The sequence below is a fragment of the Neolamprologus multifasciatus genome, chromosome 15 (assembly GCF_963576455.1).
Source record: "Neolamprologus multifasciatus chromosome 15, fNeoMul1.2, whole genome shotgun sequence".
In the NCBI taxonomy this organism is placed as follows: Eukaryota; Metazoa; Chordata; class Actinopteri; order Cichliformes; family Cichlidae; genus Neolamprologus; species Neolamprologus multifasciatus.
In genome coordinates this window covers 22795867-22817269 of record NC_140453.1, presented here as the reverse complement: position 1 = coordinate 22817269, position 21403 = coordinate 22795867, and the positions used below count along the sequence as shown (strand labels likewise).

Sequence of the window (21403 nt, the reverse complement as noted above, 5' to 3'; positions counted from 1 at the left end):
GTAATTTTAGACAAACACAGTAATATAAAGTGTCAAAACTTGTAAAAGGCAACACAGAGTATGCTAAAGTATCACAGCAATAAGCACTGGAACAATCTGCTGAGGACCATTGGATGTTTTTCCGCTTGTTTGGCACGGGAAAGGTTGGGAAATTTACAAAAACACAAATCTCAGTGATTTAGAGCTGTAATTTAGATCAGATCTGAGTCCTGAATGGTTGCTTCGTCCTTCGGGCGAATCAAAACAGCTCTGCCAAGGGAATGAGGTAATTCCACTTGTTTCCAATTCAGTTCACTTGTTTCAAGAATTTTTCTGGCAGCAAGTGTAAGGATCTTAATAGAAGAGGAAAACAAAGGCAGATTGCTACATGTAATTAAAGAGCCGAAATGTGTGTAAACTGGCATGTGATTGAAAGTAAGTCATGACACAAGTGGCACAACATTGGAGTGACCTCACCCCCATTCAGAGATTTCCCCCTTCGTGTAAAACAAATGGGACTTTAAGACCCTTAATTATGTTAAATGACGGTTATCTTTAGCGACACAGGAGGCAGAATGACAGGCAGCAAATGAGAGAGATGGGAGATGACGGCATCTCTGTGGTATCTGGCTGGGGAAAGTTGGAGCGATGACATCACACTGTCAAACACACACACACACACAACACAAATCCACAACGGAGAAAAAGCATGAGGTCAAGGTGTTGTGTTACACTGATGAAAAGCAAGGGAAGACGAGGATAGGAAATGAGAGTTAGGGGAGAGAGAGAAATAACGTGAGGGAAAGCCGGCGAGAGAGAGAGAGAGAGATGTGCTCTGGCTGCTAAAGAAAGAAGAAACAATAAAACAAGAGAAAGAAGAAAGATGAGGGAAAATAGGTCAGCATTAAGTCAGTGTTGAGGGACTGGGTGGAACCAGATGGGAAACACATGCTGTGAAGCACACACAGAATGAGTGTGGGTGGAGCCTAATGATGATGACCTATTGACACCAGATACATGAATGACACCCTTCCTCTTTATTTCCTCTCCTCCTGTCATTCGCTCTTGAAAAAATATCCATCTGAACTTTATCACTATCAAGCCTATGGAATTCTGGGTATCTGAGTCCCTCAAGAATTTTGCAGCAAGCCCCTTCAATCAGTGCTGTAACTTCACAAGAATGCTGCATTCAAGTCACATGGGAGAGGGGGTAAATAAGAGCTACCTGTAAGAAAACAGTGATTGCCTAACTTTCAACCTGAGAATAAGATAAGGAAAGACTTCCCAGCCTATTTTCAAATCCTAAATTGCAATACTATTAAAATAATACCATAAAAACACATATTCCAACCAGAAATACTACTCAAATACATCTATATAACTGCTCTGAACTATAAATTGTAAAGAAAACACATAGTTTTAAGTGACGTGACCGGAGCTGAGGCCTGTTTGGAAGAAGTCACTGTTCAGAGCTGCTGGACACTTGTTACAAAGTGACAGTGTCAAAGTGCTTAGTATTGAAAAAAAAAAGCACTTGTATGAATGTGTGTGTGACTGAGTTGTAGTGAATAACAGTTACGTTCAATTTTTGTTTTTGTTTCAAGCTACGAATGTTTAAAACATAAACCAAAGGTAAAAATAAAATCGAACTGCACATTGTGGTCACTGAATAGCACATGCTGCAGCAATTTCAATTACTAACAACAGCAAAATTCCTGCCAAAGCTTAATTTTAGCAATGTTGGAAAACCCTTTCCTTTGTTACTGCTGTCTAGATGATCACATACAAAAATAAAGAGCGTTATATATTTCAATCTGGAGCTGTAGATTGTTTTACTGTTTGGGGTTTGCAGGGTAAAAGGGCCAGGGGCTGCTGTGAAGAAGGACAAATTGGTATGATTTAGTGCTGATGTTTGCACTGCAGGTATAAAGAAATGTTTTCACGTGCAGGGCTCTACTCTTTGTAACAGGTGTGAACTAAGTAAATGGCTACTTACTGCACCTGATTGAAAAATTATTCAGCACTAGAAAAATGAGTAGATGAAAGCTCATCCTTTCCTGAGCTTTCCTGTAATGATGTGATGTCACCTAAAACTCTACCTATCATGTCATTCCATGTTATGTTACTGGATAACAGAAACATTACAACTGCGGCTGACTTAGGACTTAGATCTTAATTTATTTCTATTATTTATTTAGACTGTTTATGTCAGTCTTGAATACCCGAAGGTAAAGAGATAACACTTCTATTTCCCCAGTTTATTACCATCATATCAATAAACTACACAATTATAATTTTCAGCCTACTGGCTACAATAACTAGTATTAATTGTTAGTAATTGTTCATATGGAGTGTGATTGTGTGTACATGTCCATTTATGTCAATCCTTACGTTGGGTGAGTGCTGAGTGTTTGTATATGTGTGCATGAGGGTGGGAATGCATGTTTGTGTCTGTGTGTGCCTGTTTGTCTGTGTCTATATGTCAGGTCGGGTCTTAGACTCCACCTCTCTGGGAACTCCCAGAACCTCCAAAGTGTGGAGGCCTATCTCCCCTCACTACACTCCCTGCCGGTGACTGATGTCCTCAGGGGTCGGTGCATTGTTGGTTCTTGGTGTCCGGGGCTGGGTGCTCAGGTATGTACCAGCTCACTCCTGGTGGGTACTTGGCGGGGCCTGGCGCCTGTTGCTCGGTCAGGCCTCTTCCAGGGCGCGGGGGGCCCTCGGGCCTCCGGCCTCTGGACCTGGGGCTCGGTTCACTCTGGCACAGCTGGCTGCCGGCAGAGCCGGCGGGCACGCCGGTGCAGCCCCCTCTAGCTTCTGCTCGGTGGCTACTGGGTGACCCCAGTCTGGGGATCCTCAGCCCTTCCCATGAGGGTGGCACGGATGCCCCTCCGGTGGTCCTCCTTGGGCTCTCGCACTCTGGGGCCTCTGGATGTCTGGGGCCTGGATCTCCTCCATGTCTGCTTCATGCCCTGGGGGACGGGGCTATGGCTCTCTACATCGGGGCGACTGTGGCTCAGGGGGTTGGGAAGCGTATCTGTAACCGGAAGGTCGCCGGTTCAGTCCCCGGCCTCTCTGTCCTGGTCGTTGTGTCCTTGGGCAAGACACTTTACCCTACCTCTTTACCCAGAGGGGCCGATGGCGCAATATGGCAGCCTCGCTTCTGTCAGTCTGCCCCAGGGCAGCTGTGGCTACAACCGTAGCTTGCTTCCACCAGTGTGTGAATGTGAGAGTGAATGAATATTGGCATTGTAAAGCGCTTTGGGTGGCTTGGCTTGGGTGGCTTAAAGCGCTATATAAATCCAATCCATTTTTATTATTATCCTCTTGCAGACCATTACATGGGGAAACCATTTGAATACAAGCGCGCTGATCCACACAGGTATGCACACGGGTGTTCACTGTTCATAGACGTAAAACACACCTTTCTTGGCTGCTACTTCAAAGCACATTGTGCGCTGTCTGTCCTGCGTGCTGCACAACAACATTCAATATTTAGTATTTACTGCTGTTTACACTTAGCTAGATTAATGCGATGGTGTTGTGTTTAGTATGTTGCTTTGGGTTTTTTTTGCTTGTTTTCTATTCTTTTTCTCTCAACAGGTGATCCAGGAGATTTTTTTCCCCCCTTTCTCACTGTCCCTCTCTCCTTCTGTTTTTCTTTTCCTTCCTCTTTCTTTCTCCCTATCCCTCACTCATGCCTGTCCCGTCTGTAACAACTGAAAATAAAATAAAATAAATAATAAAAACAAAGATCAATCAAATGGACCAATACGGCAATGCCATGATGATCCATTTGGCAAAATAAATCCATTGGGTATCCTTGTTGGTCTTCAGACAACAATTCTGACGGCTAAAGAACCAAATGGGACAGGCAAAAAAAAAAAAAAATTGTTCATATGGCTGAAACCTGCTTATTTGTCAGTTCATAAAACATTGAAACGACATGATTTGGTTTAGCATTATTAAAAATGTTTTATGAATTGAAACTTGAGAAACTCAGAGCTGCTGTTCTGGTCTCAGAGGTGAACTAACAAAGAAGAGGCCACAATAATAAACACACTTTTACAGTTAGAGAAATCTAAATGGCTATGTCGGCTGGTGTGGTCTAGCTTAAAGCCACATTAAAAATAAATTAAAAATATCAATGTATTTACCAACTATCTGGAAAACAGTTTACATGACCTTAACATATAACCCTATTTCGTAAAGAGGGTACTCTGTGGAGATCTGATCAGGTCATTTCTGGATGTGCCAAAGACAAAACATCTGTAGAAAAGTTTTGCACGTCACAGTCAAAAAAAAATTAACTCACACCTGCTACTGAATGAACACCTTGTGGAATTCAGGTGTCCTGTCAGTGTTGCCGCTCACACAATGGAATGTGTGTGCAGTTTGTCTTTGTGGAGCGCTACTGGGCGTATGCATGTTTGCATGTTTGTTTTCTTAATCTTTGCATGTTGTTACCAGTGTGCGTAAGTGTGTCTGGGTGAGGACGAAACAGCATGACACCTACGTTTTATTGTCTTTCGGAGCCGCTGAAGCGTGAATACCTGATTGTCTCCATAGTGCAGAGAAGCCAGCCCTCGACACCTGCGGCCATCACACTGCGATGAAGGTGCCAACGTGTGTGTGTACGCGCATTAAACAATACACGCTCTCACACACCCACATAGGTAGTATGTAAAGATGGGCACACGTTGATGACATATTGGTGCAAGATCCAAGAAATGAAACATATTACAGTACAAACTCCTGACCAACACTGAAACCAGTCTCACTAACAGTATGCACCAACTGTTCTTCATCCAGGTGGTGTTAACAGTTTGATAAAATAGGCAAAGAGTAAATTTATCGCTGCTCCTTGATTATTTTAAACTGACTGCATCTTTTCTAGCCTAGCTGACCATTCAAAGTATTACTACAAGCAGATTAACAGAAGCATTAGTTTCAGTTAGTTTTCATTTTAGCTTACGTTAAGGTTCACATGGACATTAATTACAACTTAACCTGAAATATACACTTTACCCTGCATGACTTGGCAGGGTGACGTTTTGTCGTAGCTCACATAGCAGTGAAGAAAACAAAAATAGCCCTACTGATTTATGCTCACATGACAATGACAGGGCTGACACTACTAATGTATAAATACATTTACTCCTTTTTAGCAAGAAAGCAAAGTAAATCAATCCTACTGACAGCTTAGTTTGTACAGAGACACCTGATTTCCGTCAAAGACAGAAAGAGCACCGTTCTACTTGAAAAACCCTTCTCCTCACATATAAAGGCTTGAACAACCAGCCCCCATCTTATCTTAAAGACCTCACAGTACTGCATCACTCCATTAGAGCTCTTTGCTTTCAGACTGCAGAGCCTTCAGCTTTCAGGCCCCTCTTCTGTGGAACCAGCTTCCAGTTTGGATTTTCTACTTTTAATTAGGCATAAAACTTTCTTTTTGATGAAGCTTATAGTTAAGGCTGGATCCTGAACCGTCTTTTAGTTACACTGTAAAAGACCTAGGGTTTGTTTATACACCACTCTACATTTAATCATTTGTTGTTATTAATCTCTCGCTTGCCTTTTGTCTTGACCTGGTGTTCTGACCTGAGCCTGGATCTCCCGGATGTTTTTTTGTACTTTATATACATAAAATTGAATTGAAATGGAAGAAAGTACCAAATGAAGCAAAAATTAAAAATTAAACAAGCTTAAGTGTTCTCAGGTGATAGACAGTGATTTTTAAACTGCATTTTGAGCCTGCTCGAATACAAATCATATAAATATCACATCCTAATTTCGTAGTTTATCATATTTTCTTCCACATGTAATGAAGTAGATTAGTAGATTTTGTGATGCAAACAGCAGATTTCCAACCAGCTTTCCCATTTTTTCCTGTCACCACACATCACAGCGAGCTATCGCCTGTTACATCACAAAACCAGATTCTTGCAGACATGTTTCCTTACAGCTTAAACGTGTTATCAGGTACCATAAAATAACACATTAATTCAAGTTCTGTCTGATTCTGCTTGTCATGCCGAATCACAAACTCAGGACCACGATCCCATTAAAGTGCTTCAAGCGCTCTCTGCCACTGCTGTGATCCCTGCATCATCACATGTGAAGCTGTCCGTGTGGTATTTGCATGGGAATAATTTGGGATTTTCCACACGTGCCACTGATGTGGTCCCTCTGTAAACACACTGAAAGAACTAAGCAACAACCACTAATCATATCTGGTCGGAGAGACGCTGCCAGCTGCTTCCCTTGTCAGGTGTCGTCAAGGCCGTTTGTACGTCATCACATGTATGCTCACCCCAGAGAACCTCTTTTAAATCGTCCACAAACATTTTACATGTGGCAGGATTTTTTATTAAAGCATGACATTTTCCCCTCATTTAAGGAAACCTAAGCTGCTCCTACATTCAATTTTATTACAAACACATGAACTGCACAAAAAAAAAAAAAAAAAAAATCTGCTAAAAAAACCAGCCGGTCCAGTTCTGCAGGATCCAAATACCTCCACAGGTGTGACCAGTTGTGACCATACCGAACATCATGCACATTTAGACAGAATAACGAACGTCTCCTCTGTAAGCTTTAAGTCAAACAGCTGACTCGAGGTTTACTTCAAATGAGTCAGTGGTGGATTCTGGGAAAGGGTTTGGTAAGGATGACCATGACTGATGGGAAATACATGTACACACACCCAACACACACACACACACACACACACACACAAACAGAGTCCCAGATTGTTATGTATTTTATTGCTTTGGCAACATAGTAGTGACAGCCGTGCCAATGATGGATGTTTGAATTTAACTGAACAGAGGGGGAGGAGAGGGGGAGAGACACACACACACAGAAAGATTAAACAAAAAGTGAAACACAAACAGAATTATATTTTAAAAAATAACCAAAGGTACTGAATACTTAGAGACCTGTTTTTTTTTTTTTTTATAGTTTCACATTTCAAAATACAACCACACGAACTGGGCAACAGTGGAGAAGAGGAAACAGATGCAGCTTTCTTTTGAGACCCCGTCACATGTGTTTTTCTATACCCACGAGGACCCTCAGTGACATGCCCAAGCTTCACCGCCTGACCTCTAACCCTTAACCTTAAAACTAAATCAGGGTTTTAAATGAAGACGAAAGAAGTGCAAGAGCACATGCTCACATTGTTGCATGCAAACGAGAATAAATATCTTCTAGATTTACAAAATTATCCATTACCTCATGGAAAAAATGAAACACTTAAAAACTTAATTTTTTGCTGATGTGCAAACCCAAAGCTTAAGTGATTTTAGTGGCACTAAGCTATTATCATTACATGTTAACACAGAAACCAAACCAGTCTCTAGGTCCGCACCCAGCGCTGTGTTTCTGGGTCAGCTGCAAAATTATTAATTCCTTCTAAACCCTGGACCAGGCCCCAGTTGGTCAAAAGAAAACTCAAAGATGTATTTCTAACACATGTAGTTATTAGCAACTTTTTCTGATCTTGAAGTTCTGATCATTTTTAGAAAGTTCTGACCTGCAATGATAATCGCTCCTCGTGGAAACCACTTCAGTGTCGCCAGCATCCAGTTACATATCCAGCAACTTCTTCTTATCACAAATTTCTGGATTTCAGAAAACTCCCTCATCGCCACAGAATAAGGAAGTGGCTCAATGACATAATTTCTGATTGACCAATGACTGAAATGGTGTGATGTCATGCCTGATTTGCTGTAAACCAGCTGATTTTCATGAAATGTGGCTGTGCTGCTTGACTAGTTACACATTTTTATTTACCACATATGTGCCAGCACCATTACTGTACCTTTCTGTATGCTGATACAGTTTAATAGAGTACAACAAGGCTGCTGTACAGTACTGACCCTCGCCCATTATTCATCCCGTGCTACTGCGCGCTCAGCAAAATGCTGAAGGTTACAGCTGACTCAAGAAGGTGCTATAGTGGGAAATAGTCAAATTAAAGCGTCCCACAGTTGTCTGCAGTGCACTCCGAGACACAGTCTCTTGAGTCTCACTCAAAAAGGCACAAATATTTTATTTTTATTTTGTGCAATATAACAAATACTTGTGCAACAAAAGATCAGCAGGATTACAAAGTAATTACCCTGTACTGGTAACTGTAGCAGTGTACAATATTACAAGTACAATATTTTCTTTGTATTAGAAGATGGTAGATATTAAAGTACATGGATTTTGTAAGCTAGCATGCCTGGAAAGTCTTGCATGGAAACAGAAAAATGGGCTGGAGCTTTAAAAATAATTCTCAGATAAGACTGGACTGTCCTTTAAAGCCCACAACAGGCTAACCAGTCAAATCAAGGAACAACGAGCCATAGTCAGCCGAAAAGGGTGAGAAGGTGCCTTCTGAAAAGCTTTAAAACAGACAATTAGTGGCATCTTTGAAAGGAAAACGTTCCCTTCTTCCCAGAGACACATATGTCGATGGAAATATAGACACAATGTTATACAACCACAGCCAATCAGAGCAAAGTGAAATAAAACAACGTGTTTCAGACAGATAAAAATTGATTAATCAGATCTCGAGATAATGCAAAATTACTTTTGTAAATTTGTCTAATAGAGTCCAACAATAAAAATATTCATCCCAGGACCACTTTAAATACTTTCCACCGCTGGTATCTGTGATAGGTGTTTGGAGATGTGCCGACAGTGATCATGACTAAGAGGATGACTCAGGTCTCCGAGGCCTAGGTCCTCATCAATAGTAGGAAGTAACTCGAACCCTATGGCCTCAAAAATCTTTCCAAGTAACACATGAGACACTATTTATATTTTTCCAAAGAAGTCGTTTTTATTTTTCTCACAAATACATGGACAGGGGTTTGGCTTAGAATTACTCTTCATGAGACCTCAAAGGAATAATCAGTCAATCAATCATCATTTTAATATACTGCCCTGCATGTTTTTCCCCCTCGTCATTCTGGCTTGGCCAGAGTACATTTATAACCCTGCAGGGTTCCCAAGCAGGATCTAATTATCTAATTACGTCCGTTTTGACCTCGAGAGTGGCACGCATCTCCTCTGTCCTTGAAGTCGCCGTGCCCAGTCTCTCAATTTGGCATTTAACCAGCTGATATTTACATCCCTTAAAAAGACCTGGACCATTCAAGGAAACAGGACGCATTGGTTGTTTTTCTTGCTCTCTGTAAACTCCTCTTTAGGACTACTCAGCATGTTCGGCTGAGTAGCCTTAAACATTGTTGTCATCACTGTCAAGTTTGCTCAGATCTTAATTGACAGCAGATGCTCGCTTCTTCTAAATCTACAACAATCTGCTGCTTTTTACGAGTTAATATTTTCAATACTCACAGCTAGTTTAAAGTTACTATCCCAGATGTCTGCCACCTGTTTGCTTCGCGTGCATTTCCCCTCTCTGTCCGCATGCAAACATGTATTTCCATTTAGGTCGTTGCTGTGCATGGGGGCTGCGAAAACAAACTGGATTTATTCTGAAGTTGATATCAGCGCAGCGGGATGCCTGACTTGCTGCCTCTGGAGGTTGTCGGGGCAACTGCATCCTCACTCCCTGTCAATAAACCGAGCGTGGGTGAATTTACCCCTGAATTATTCTGCTGTTTAGTTCTATCTAAATACTGCGGTGACCCGTAATTTGAGCCAGTTCAAATTGTTTGTCATTGCCATTTATTTTGCACTCTGGACCTCAAATTTGCAACAAAACTGCACCAAACAAACTCTCGCCTCACATTTTGCTGGTGAATCACTGTCTGTTGCGTCATTTGATCTCTTGTTTCTGTATGTTTGGATTATTGTGAGCGAGTACTGTGTTGATGAAAGCCATATTTCCCACTGGGGAGAGTAAAAAAAAAAAATCCTCGAAGCCTCGACCCCGAACACCTCTTTTTGCTTTTGTTACAGTGCAAGCATTACCCAACTGGAGCAAAACAGCTGCAACAATATCAGAGCAGAGACAGAAAAGCAGGGAGGGAGTAAGGAGATAGAGGGACGGAGAGGGAGAGAAAGAGGAGGTCAGCGAGGTTCTATTTTTATCTTTCCAGAGTTGGGTCTCAGCTTGAATGGACGTAAAGAAGAATTGTGTTGAAAGGCGCGTGCATGCAAATTGTTTCATAACCTTGGCACGCAGCAGGCTGCTGAAAGCCTCTGAGTTTGTGTGTGTGTGTGTGTGTTTGAATTATCAGAAAACACTTCATCACATCTTCGCTGTGACATAACTATGGCACATCTTCTCATTGCAACATTTTCTGTGGTGCTGATTTGTTTTTGTTTTTCATTTTCATGGTGTCTTTTCATGCTTTGGCTTGTTAATCTTGTGCTGGCAATGTTTAGAATGCTGTGTGTGTGTGTGTGTGTGTGTGTGTGTGTGTGTGTGTGTGTGTGTGTGTGTGTGTGTGTGTGTGTGTGTGTGCGCGCGCGCGCGCGCGCGCGCGCGTTAGCATGTTGGGGCAGGTAACGTATTATTTTACACCTTTCTAAAATACTTTCTCTATCTGCCAACCGCAGTGTCTGTGTCAAACCAAAATCATTTCAGCTACTTCGGGTGATGGTAATTTGGCTCCCTGGAATGTGTGTGTGTGTGTGTGTGTTTTATATTTGACTTCTAGTTCCATTTCTGTTTGTGGTCACATTGTAATCCTGTCCTCTCCTGCAGCTCTAATGGTTCACATTAAAAGAATATTCCTTTTTTCACACGCTCTTAAAAACATCAGAAACACTAGAAAACAAGTGTAACCAGGTCAGGAGGGGATAAAACCTGAGAAAGCTAACGCTACATTATGATCCATAAAGACATTAAAAGGTTATCAATAAGTTAAAAGAAATAACGTGTAATCAGAAAGAAAATAAAGAAAGAAAATAAACAATCAGAAATAAAGTTTGAAAAGAAGACAAAAAATACTATAAATACCATAGAAACCAGTGTAACCAGGGCAACAAGAGCACAGAAACTCGAATAACTTGTTTTGCAATATTAACTGTAAAAACATGCTAACTTTCACAGAGATCCATCAACAAGTTCAGCACCACCCTGCATTGCTGTTTAACTGAAGAATCACGGATCCCAAACTAATCGGCGCATCGGCATCGTGTCCACACAAGACGCAGGACACTGGATTGTGAAGAAGTCAGACAGGATGTAACCACCTCCGCTGCACTCTGAAACACAGTATTTCCAGTGGCTTGCAATGAGCAGCGGTAGTCTGCTGCTGCGTCAAACACAGCCTGCAGCTCCAGAGATCTCATGTAAATTCTATTGAAAGTTGAAAGTTGATCGCTCTGTGACGAATGTTCGCTTGGCCAATAGAAACAAGGCAACTAGCCATCAACAGGCAGAGAAGGCAAACAGGAAGCTGATCTGAACTGACTGAATACAATTCTGCATTTTCACTGAGACCACAGGAAAGCAGAACTGTATCTATTAGTGTGTCACAGCTTGGAAACCCAGGGTTGTAATCACAGCATTTTAAGGCTTGCGGTTAGTTCTCACTGGCCAACTTATAGATTTGCATGTCCTCCATGCATCCAGGCCAGAGATGAGCCAGTCAGTATGAGATTCACAACAGTGTTGAGCTTCTACACTTGTGGTTGGATTTTACAACACAGCAGTAAAACAATGATCTTAACTCTTCCCCCCCTAAAGATGACATTTAACGACCTCACCAGTACCCTCAGTGACGAGATCTGACACCTCAGTATATATAGGTTGTGCAATTTTCCAAGGGTAGCGCTAGTAAAATGTATAGGCAGAGATCAACCTCTCTAACAATTCTGAAATATATAAGAAACTGCTGAGTTCAGAAAAGAGAAACAAGGGTTACCCCTAGCAGGCTTCCAAAGGGAAAGGGTTACATTTACAGATGAGGCATCCAAGGAGGAGGCTGATTGCCCACACAGCTTCTGCTTAAGTGAGCTCCACGTGAAGGTCAAACCTCTGCATAAGCTGTAACAACAACTCAAAGCTCCAATACTCAGTCCCTTTGAGTCTTTTGGAGAATGACATGTGATTGGAAATGTTCTCAAAATAAGATCCTAAGTTTGAATTGTATGTATTTCTCTTCTAATTCAGGGAGATTTGAGGCTGAATGCAAACCTGAAAGTTCATCAGTTGTTCAGAAACTATTCATATTTTTTTCACCTATACAATTCAGTGTCACGTTGCTCTAAAACACATGGTCATGGTTGGGTGAGGAACAGTTATCACCAACAATTACCTAGACCTCAGAGGGTTAACGCAGTCATTGTCACTTCGAATGCCAAAATAACAAAATAATGTTTTACTATGGAAATTCTTTGCAATGTCCCTCCAGTCTGACTGTATACAGGTGTTTACAGTGAAATTGAAAATTCTTTCCTTAAAGAAATTTCCTTTAAAGCGGATTTATGTTTTTTCTAAATACAGCATTAAATGTTAAACATGCTGCGTGGAAAATCCAAAGGTTAAAGACACAAACCTGAATTACCCTGACTATTCAAATGTGTTTGAGTACGAACGGTTTGATAAGTGGATGGAAACAAAGCCTTTAAGGAACATTTTTGGCCCAAACACATTGCTCTGATTCACACCGGTGTTTATTAAAGGAAAAACTCATCATCGCATCTACAAAGCCCACATTATGCAACACAAACCGCACAGTCCACTGTCCAGAAAAAAAACCTTGGAACGTCTAAAAGTCCGTCATGAAATCAGGATGAGATGCCGGCACGGCTTACCTTTCGGTCTGCGCTCTGTCAGACTGGTTTTAATGGGAGTCCCGACAGAAAGTGTCCTTATATGGCCATCCTGTGAGAAAACACACATGACAGTGATCGTTAGTGTGAGATCATTCATTCAAAAAACAAACAAACAAACAAAAATAGCTGTGACAAGATAACTGGCTATAAAAATATCAACAATATTTTTCCATGATGCATGGAACATGTTAGCCATGAAAATGTGTAATAAGTTTCAGTTATCAAATGCTGTACAAACATCCTGTAGCATCAGCAAAGGGCCAAAAAGGTCTGTAAAAAGCATTTCCAGGTGTGAAATCAAGGCTCTTTATACTGCTCATGGCTGCTGTGCCGTTTTTAAGTTTGTCTTTTTATAGAGGTTATTCATACTTGTAGATTCAATCAGAGGCTGCTGTGTGTGTGTGTGTGTGTGTGGGGGGGGGGGGGGGTGTCTGTGTATTTTTCTGAGAGAGTCCAGTCACAGGAGTAACAGGAAATAAACAGGATGCGGTGGAGGAAGTGGTCACAGGAGGTGCGAAGAAAAAAATCCTAACCCTTTTTAGTGTTGTAAACCCAGACGACAGGAAGACACACTAGAAAATAGAAGAGAGGAAGAAAAAAGAGTGTTGGATGGACAGAGAGAGAGAGAGAGCCATGAAAGTCGGGGTGAGAGAGAGAGAGAGATTAAAAGTAGGAAGATGACAAGATAAGATGGGGTGAGAGAGAGGAAGAAAAAAATGGAGAAAGGCAGAGGAGCTGGAGAACAAAGGAGGAGGAGAGGAGACAGGCGGGGAGAAACCTTAGAAGAAGAGGAAGAGTAGAGAGAAAGACAACACTGAGAAAAAAGAAATGTGGAGTGGGATAAGAAGGTGAAACAAAAGGAAAGACGTTGAGGTTGAGAAGATAAGGGGGAGAACAAGATTGAAAGAAAAGTACCAAAAATAATAAGAAGAGTAAGGACAACAACGACAGAGACGGCGGATGGGTGGGGTTAGGCAAACAGAGTGAAAGAAAGAGCTGCACATTTATAATTAAAGGATGAAAGAGTGAAAAGAGAGAGAGCACGAGAAAGGAGGAGAGGAAGAGCTGAAGAAGGAGAACGGGAGGAGGTGAAAGAGGTTGCTGCACAAACATGGAGGAGACAGGTGGCAAAGGGAGGGCCAGACAGAGGAAGCAAGAGAGAATACTGAGGGGAGACGGGAGGATGGTGTAAAGACAGAGGGGGCAGTGGGGGAGAAAGAAAAAGAGGGAGAAAGAGAAGAAAGAGGAGGGGACAGGCAGAGGAAAATAGAGATGTGTAAACAAGAAAGAAACAAGGGTGTAGAGGAAAGAAAAGAAGGGAGACGAGAGAAAGAATGAGACATGGTAAGAGGGGTAGTGGAGAGCAGGAAGTAGCGAACAGAAAGAGGAGGAAGGAGTGAGTAATAAAGGGGAAGAGAGGAGAGAAAGAAACCTCTCAGACAGGAAAGTTCCTTCTATTCATCTGATTTGTCGTCTCGGTGCCACATGGTTTCAAATATGGCTGAGAACGGAAACACACACGCGCACACGCATACACACACCACATATACTATTTACACACAAACAAGAGCGGAAAAGACCAAAAGAAATCCAAACACATACCAACAACGTAATAGATGGAAAACAACAAAACACATACACTGAGAGAAAAGTGTACAGTCATATGTGTCACTCACACACACACACACACTGTGTTTGGAGATCAGATTTTTCCAAGTCGTCCTCTTGCTCCAGTCTGCCAGGAGCGAGGCAGGGAAAAAATTACGACAACGTTTTTTCTGTTTCATGTCTGTCAAAACACACGTGCAAACACACACACCACACACACATGGCGAGGCTGACTCTTGTGTTTCCATCCGTGTGCATGCATCGAGCTTCTCCGCAGAGGAAAACAAAGTCAACCAGCTGCGCCGGGTCAAGTCTCTTTTATTGGACAATTCCTAACAAGATGATCACACTTAATCTACAACGCAGCCTCTCTGCGTGTTTTAGCCATAATCCTGTTAGACTGAGTCCAGTGAATGATTCCATGAGAGCCTAACATGAAACCGATCAGCTCCACTTATTGATTGTAAAACCATGCCTACTGCTACACCTGATGGGGAAATTCATTATGCTTCCAGACTCACAAAAATGCCAGAAAATAATATTTAAACCAGCTGCATCACTTCTAGAAATAATCATTTTGTGATTTTTTTTCCTCTGTTGACCTCTGACCCCCAAAAATATTATTACTACTGGTTAATCTGCATTTAATGATCTTGCCTGATCAGTCGTATTCTGTTTAATTTCTCAAATCATAGCAATTGATAACATACATTTTATCCTCAATAAATGACAAACTAACATTCAAATAAGTGTCAATTAGTTCATCATTAATCAGCTATAAATGGGTTAAAAATAGATTAAGTTAAGCAGATTTTAAGCACCTTATCATATAAACACAGATGTATAAACAGGATGAAGGAGGGGTGATATAAATTCTGTAGTCTTAATCAGGTTAACCTCATTAGTATGACTATAAACACACTTACGGGAGGCAAATGAAGCTGATGCAAGTTGTGTGACACTAGAGGCTTTAAAAGGAAAGCCCATAAATTATTGCTCTAGAGTCAGCAAGAAAAATATAGTTCAAGTAGCACGCAAGATTTAATTTTTAAGTGATACAAAAACACAATGAAGCAAGCAAGGATTTGAAATGCGTTTGCCATATTTCTCAGATTTTTACAAAGATATGTATTTCTGAGACCTTACAAACCCAACAAATGTTCTTCAACAAACAAAGAGCCTCTTTTCTTAAGTGTGAAAGGTGGTCAGTGGGCATAGGGTTTAACACACATTAGCCATACAGAGGAGAACATTGGATTTGTTGAGGGATTGCGTTTAGTTGTGGACTGACGCCCAACTGGTTTCATGAACTTGATCGGAATGGCCAATGGATCAAAACAGTGACGCCAGTGCAGACATGCCTTGCACACTCCCTGTTCTCTAACAGCCAGCAGGGGGCGAGTTATTAGAAAAGCAAGTCAAAATAGTTTCACTCTACTTCTCACTCAATATACGAACTTGGTAAACACCTTCCTGGGGTGTTTATGGCCTTGGTTGCTAGTTTTAAGTGTTGTTTTATACAACCCGATGGTCATTTTGTACATTTTGGTCCCATTCAGCATAAAACTGATGATAAACTGGGTATGCTTACCACTCTTGTCTTGTTTCAAAACTAAGAGGTCAATGGTTGACTTGCTCGACTAAGGGATCAAAAAAGTACTTCACATACCAGCGAGTGATGTTAACTATCTTTCTTGGATAGAGTCCATGGATGCGCTGGTTCACATTTGAGGCAGCGGGATGTGGAAATCATAATACAAACATTGTGTGTGTGTGTGTTTGTGTGTGTGTTTACATTGTAATTAAGGATTATGTCACCCCGCACAACACTGTGACTCATTTCCTATTCATCAACTAACTTACAATGTGAAATTCTTCAAAACAACAATCATATTTTTAAAGGGACGGTCCAAAATGATTCTATTTAAAAAACAGAACCTTGACTTGTTCTAAGGAAAGCCCAAAATACGTGTTTCTTTAAAAATGTAATTAGTCATAGCCTTTAATAAGAACACACGGAGAGAAATGCCAACACCAAAGCTGCTTTGGGACAGGTGTCTATTTCAAGGTCATCTCAATAAGAGTTACCTAGAAAGAAGGTCTTCCCTCACTACTGGTAGGTTTTTCCAGGAATACAAGGAGTGTGAACTAAAAACAAAGCAGTTTAAGGTGAACAAACTTCTCTTTTTCGGTCATCCAAATACATTTTTTGTATTCCACATACTCAAATTGTTTCAATATTTTACTTACAGTACTGCTTGTTGAGTGTGGAAAGAATGAGGAAAGACTGAGAAAGGAAAAAATTCAGGAGAGAGCGCGAGAGAGGGGATGACATGAAACAAGGTCACAAGTTGGATTTAAATCCACAACATCTGGAATACATGACTGGAGGGTGGGAAACTACCACCAGCCACCAGCCAAACTCTGGCAACTTGTGCCTGTGTCTGGTAGGCTTGGCTTCTGAACCAGCCAGTTTTGGCAGGTAACCAACTCTCATCTGGAGTTTGATTCCGCTCTAAGTAGCACATTCAGCTGCCAAAATGAGGAAAGAAGCAAGTGAATTTTGGAATCTTTTAACCACCCTAGGCTGGCAGATAAAGATCTTCAGCTTTCTTCCCATCATTCCCGATAGTCTGCTCAGTATGCTGCCCAATAAAACCAAGTTGATGTAAAAAACAATCCTTAAAGCCATGTGACTTTGTGAAAGCAAGAGATTAAATCCAGCTACTCACATCCTTCTCATTCAGCTTCTTTTCCTACCTTCCTTCCAAACTGGAAGATGGAAAGATCAAGGTGGAGAGGGCAACGGAGAAAAAGAGAGATGTGGAATATTCCTTTGTTGATTTTCCACTGAGCGCAGAATAGGAAGTTATAGGCCTGTGGGCTAGGAACAGTTTGGATTCTATTCTCATCTCTTCCCCATTCTCTTTATTCCTCTTCTCTGATATTATTCTAGTATTTCCAGACGTGTCCTACTTTTATTATATTAATGTGACAAAACACCCATAAAAAACACCCACTAATCAATCCATCTCCCACAAATAAGGAATCTGAAACAGCCTGGCAGCAATAAGAAATTCATTAAGTTTGCTTCAAAACAAGTGTCCAATCAGCTGGCTAAATGCCTTCTACATATCATTCAGTTTTTCATATAATAATTAGAAGCTGTTAGAAACAACAATGAAAAGTTTGAATTTTTGTTTTACCAGCCTGTCAACCAATTAGCTCTTGGCCTCTCGTGTCTGCTTAAGCTGTCCCGTCTGACTATTTCACCAGATATTTTTATTTTCTGTTTTGTTTTTTTAAATTGTGTGAGTCGGCCACAGCTTCTCTCACTCGGTCAGAGCAGTAATTAGCAGTAACATAAGATTATCTTAAAGTTGCCACATTGTTGGCAGTTGTATCCACTTTTCATATCAATGACACCACAAGTGATTTTGAAGTTAGATTTTTGGCACCAAGCAAACCACTGAACAGGTAACAAGCCTCTGGTTTAATTTTCCCCATTAGCGACGTTATGGGACTTGAAGCGCTCTCAGTTAAATCATCGGTTCATTTTGCTGACTTTGGAATTCCAGGTGGATAAATGTGCAAACAATCATGTTATGCATACACGTGATACTAATAGTGGTAGATACGCATTGGTATTCTACTTAGACTGATCCAATAACATTGATGATTTTTTTTATATTAAATTGGAAATAATATTTTATCTTATAGAGATTTTTTCCGCACTCAGTTTTTTTTCTATTCTGCTCCTATAGGGGCAGCACAGTGTCTTGGTAGTTAGCCTTACTGCAACTAGTTCTTGGTTTGAATTTGAGCCAGAGCCCTTCTGTGTTGAGTTTGCATGTGTCTCCTGGCAACTACTGTCACTGTGCCCTTGACCCGGGCATGAGCTTACAGGTGCAGACGCTGCATGATAGCTGCCCACTGCTCCCAACCTTTAGGATAGGTTAAATGCAATAAATCTCCTTACAGTGATCCCTTAAGCGATCACTGTAAGGAGATTTATTCCATAAACTTAAATATCCACATTCAATTTGATCTTTTAGAAGGTGTTACATATCTATGACTTCAAGCTTCAGCTTCTGAGATCTGAGAAAATAGTGGGTGATAAAACCGGAGCAGTCAGGTGGGTTGGAAACAAACCTCTAGGTGAATATTGAAGAAAAACACTTTATCACAGCTTGTATTAACCTAGAGAACACATGTATTTCATGTACACTCAGACAAGGAGCCACTAATAACATAAATACCTACTTGCCCAGCCAAAAACAGTCTAATCCTTCCAATTTAAACCAACTGAGCAGAAAACCAAAGTTTCCGAAAAATGTCTAAACATCTTAGCAAAGCAACAATTTTTTTGTTTCTAATTCCCACCAGATTAAGAACATGCAGTTATAAGTTTTGACCATCAAATTTTCCAATCAACTATCCACAAATTCTGTACGAGCCACTTTGAACCTGAATACTGGGATACTAGGATTTTATGGTGGTCCTGCAGTACACAGAGAAGTATAGAGAGAAGCAAAATGCCCACTTTTTATTCCACTCTTAAGCTGCTCATTATAAAGGCAGACACTGCACACACACACACACACACACACACACACACACACACTGATACACACATACAGTAACCTCCAATCTGACAAAAACACATAAACACACATATGCAACATGCAGCTCTGCTCCTTGAGATTTAACGCACACACACACAGGCGCGCGCACACACACACACACGCACACACATACACAGACACACTCAGACCACAGAGGAATTTCCTAGTTTCATATAAAACTGATAATGGGATGTGTCCCAGCGGGAGTGGAAAATCAGAGGTGACTTACGAGCCTCCACATTCCAGCCGCACACACATACACACACACATACACAGCTCTTTTCCTTCATCACACACTCACACACAAACACACTTACTTTAACACCTCTTGGAAGAAAAGCAGAAAGAAAGAGGGAGAGGTAGAAAGGGGAAATTTGGCAGGGAGAAAACAGTTAAGTTTCCACGTCCTCGCTGGGCCTCTTTATCGTTTTTCTTTCGTTTTGACGGAGAAGGAAGGGGAGGCAGAAACATAAGGCCATTCCTTGGAAGTCAGGAGGGCCTTTTAGAACATGTTGCTGCAATGTGCAGCACAGTCAGTGTAAAGAGGTGACAATGCAGAGTCCTGAAGAGACGCAATCTAGGCATGGGAAAGAAAAGGAAACGACAAAGGAAAGAGGGGGACAAAGCAAAAAATAAATGGAATGTAGATGAGGGAGAAACAAGAGAAGGAAGATCCAAAAGGAGAGAAAGATAAAGGGAAGAACATGAGTTCAAAGGAGAGATAAAGTAAGAAGAAAGGAGCAGGGGGAGGTGACAGGAACAGAGAGAAAACAAAAGTATGGAGGAGTTGAGAACATTGAAACGATAAGTTAGGCAACAGAAAACATTTGATGACAAAGCATCTCCATCATCAACCATTAGCTTTCCTTATTTCAGTTATCATTTCTTCACTTAAGTGGACTTTTAACCCCCATCCTTCATTTCTCTGCCCTCTGCTCCACATCACTCTTTTCATCATGTTTCCTTTTCACTCCATCAACACCTTCTCCCACCTGCGTCTTATCCTCTGTCAGTTCTTCTTTAATACTACTTCATCTTCTCTTTCATCTCTCCTTTCCCCCATTAATCAATCACTCTTTCCATCATCTGCTAACTCTTCATCACCTTTTTTTTTTTACCTCTGTTACACACTCCTCCACCTCATTCATTCCTCCATTCTGCTTCTATTCTTCCCTCATCTCTCTTTCAATGTTTCCATCTCTCCCTCCATCAAGCCGGAATCCCTCAGTAATTATTTTCCTTCTTTTGTCACTCCATCAACATCCCTCCACCCCTCCCAGCCTCCATGTATTATTTCTGTTTCATCTGTCCTTCGCTCTAACCCTTTTTCCTCCCTCCATCTGTTCAACCATCTTTCCTGTCATCCCTCCATCATGACGCTCTGTTCGCCAGGCGACCAGAGGCTATGATATGCTGCCACTACCTGCTGCGGGTGCGTGCGTGCGTGCGTGCGTGCGTGCGTGTGTGTGTGTGTGTGTGGGGTCCTGGCAGTGTTTGGAGCACAGAAGGTATAAGGGGCTTATACCTGCAGAGAGAGAGCAAGAGAGAGAGAGATGACTGTAGAGTGAGGTGTAAAACTGGACGTCAAGGTGATACAGCCACCTGTCCTGCTATGTGTATGTGTGTGAGAGAAAGAGAGAGTGAGTATTAAGGATAATAGAAGGAAACATGAGTTTTGCAGTTGATTTGGGGTTGAAGGGGAAAGCACAGTTACAGGTCTGAGCAATGTGCTAACCTCTTAAAAGTAGGGCCCCAATATTTCTTAAAAGGCAGAATAATAAATGTAGTAACTTTATTGTACTCTTAATTAATCATGTGAAGCATTAACCATCATATTTAGTAGCAAAGTTCATTATTATTTACCTCTGAAAGGCTTAATGCTTTTTGTCTTTATAGTCATTTAACTTATTTTGATAGCAAGTTTTCCTGAAATATAAATTATATATTTAACTTCACTGTACATATGAAGCTTAGATTATTCAAGCAAACCAATGACTGGCAAAGTAGATCAGACCTCACGGGGTTAATTTGGTCTTATTGGTTGGAAATGCAGTTCCTTTAAACAAAACATTTAGTTACTCTGTTACATTTAGTTACTCTCAATGTTACTCTGAAAGAAAAATAAGATGTTAACTTTTCTTTTCTTGGGTTTTGAAATAAAAATATAATAAAAAATAAATGAATTTTAAGAATGCCACAAAGAGATTGCTTTTTAAACCACCTGAGCTCTCGTTTGGGATAAATTTTTAATTTCTCCAAGCTTAGTTGGACCTGATAATAATATATAAAAATGAAGGTACCTCTTCTAACATTTCATTGCATATGTTACATAAAAAAAAAGTATGTCCTCGTGACAACAGTGGGTTTATTTCACGACATAACGCCACAAAGTTAATGCGGCTTAACAAAGTATAAAACACTGTTGAGCAGAATGGATTACA

General features: G+C 41.0%; 1 protein-coding gene across 4 annotated transcripts in view; it reads right to left on the bottom strand.

Moving 5' to 3' along the window:
* hivep2a (HIVEP zinc finger 2a) overlaps positions 1-21403 on the bottom strand; it is a 140921-nt gene that overhangs the window by 66002 nt on the left and 53516 nt on the right. For all 4 annotated transcript variants that reach the window (XM_085134230.1, XM_085134229.1, XM_085134232.1 and 1 more), the window contains one exon: positions 12709-12778. The gene's annotated coding sequence lies outside the window, so the exon portion shown is untranslated. The remainder of the gene's footprint in view (positions 1-12708; positions 12779-21403) is intronic.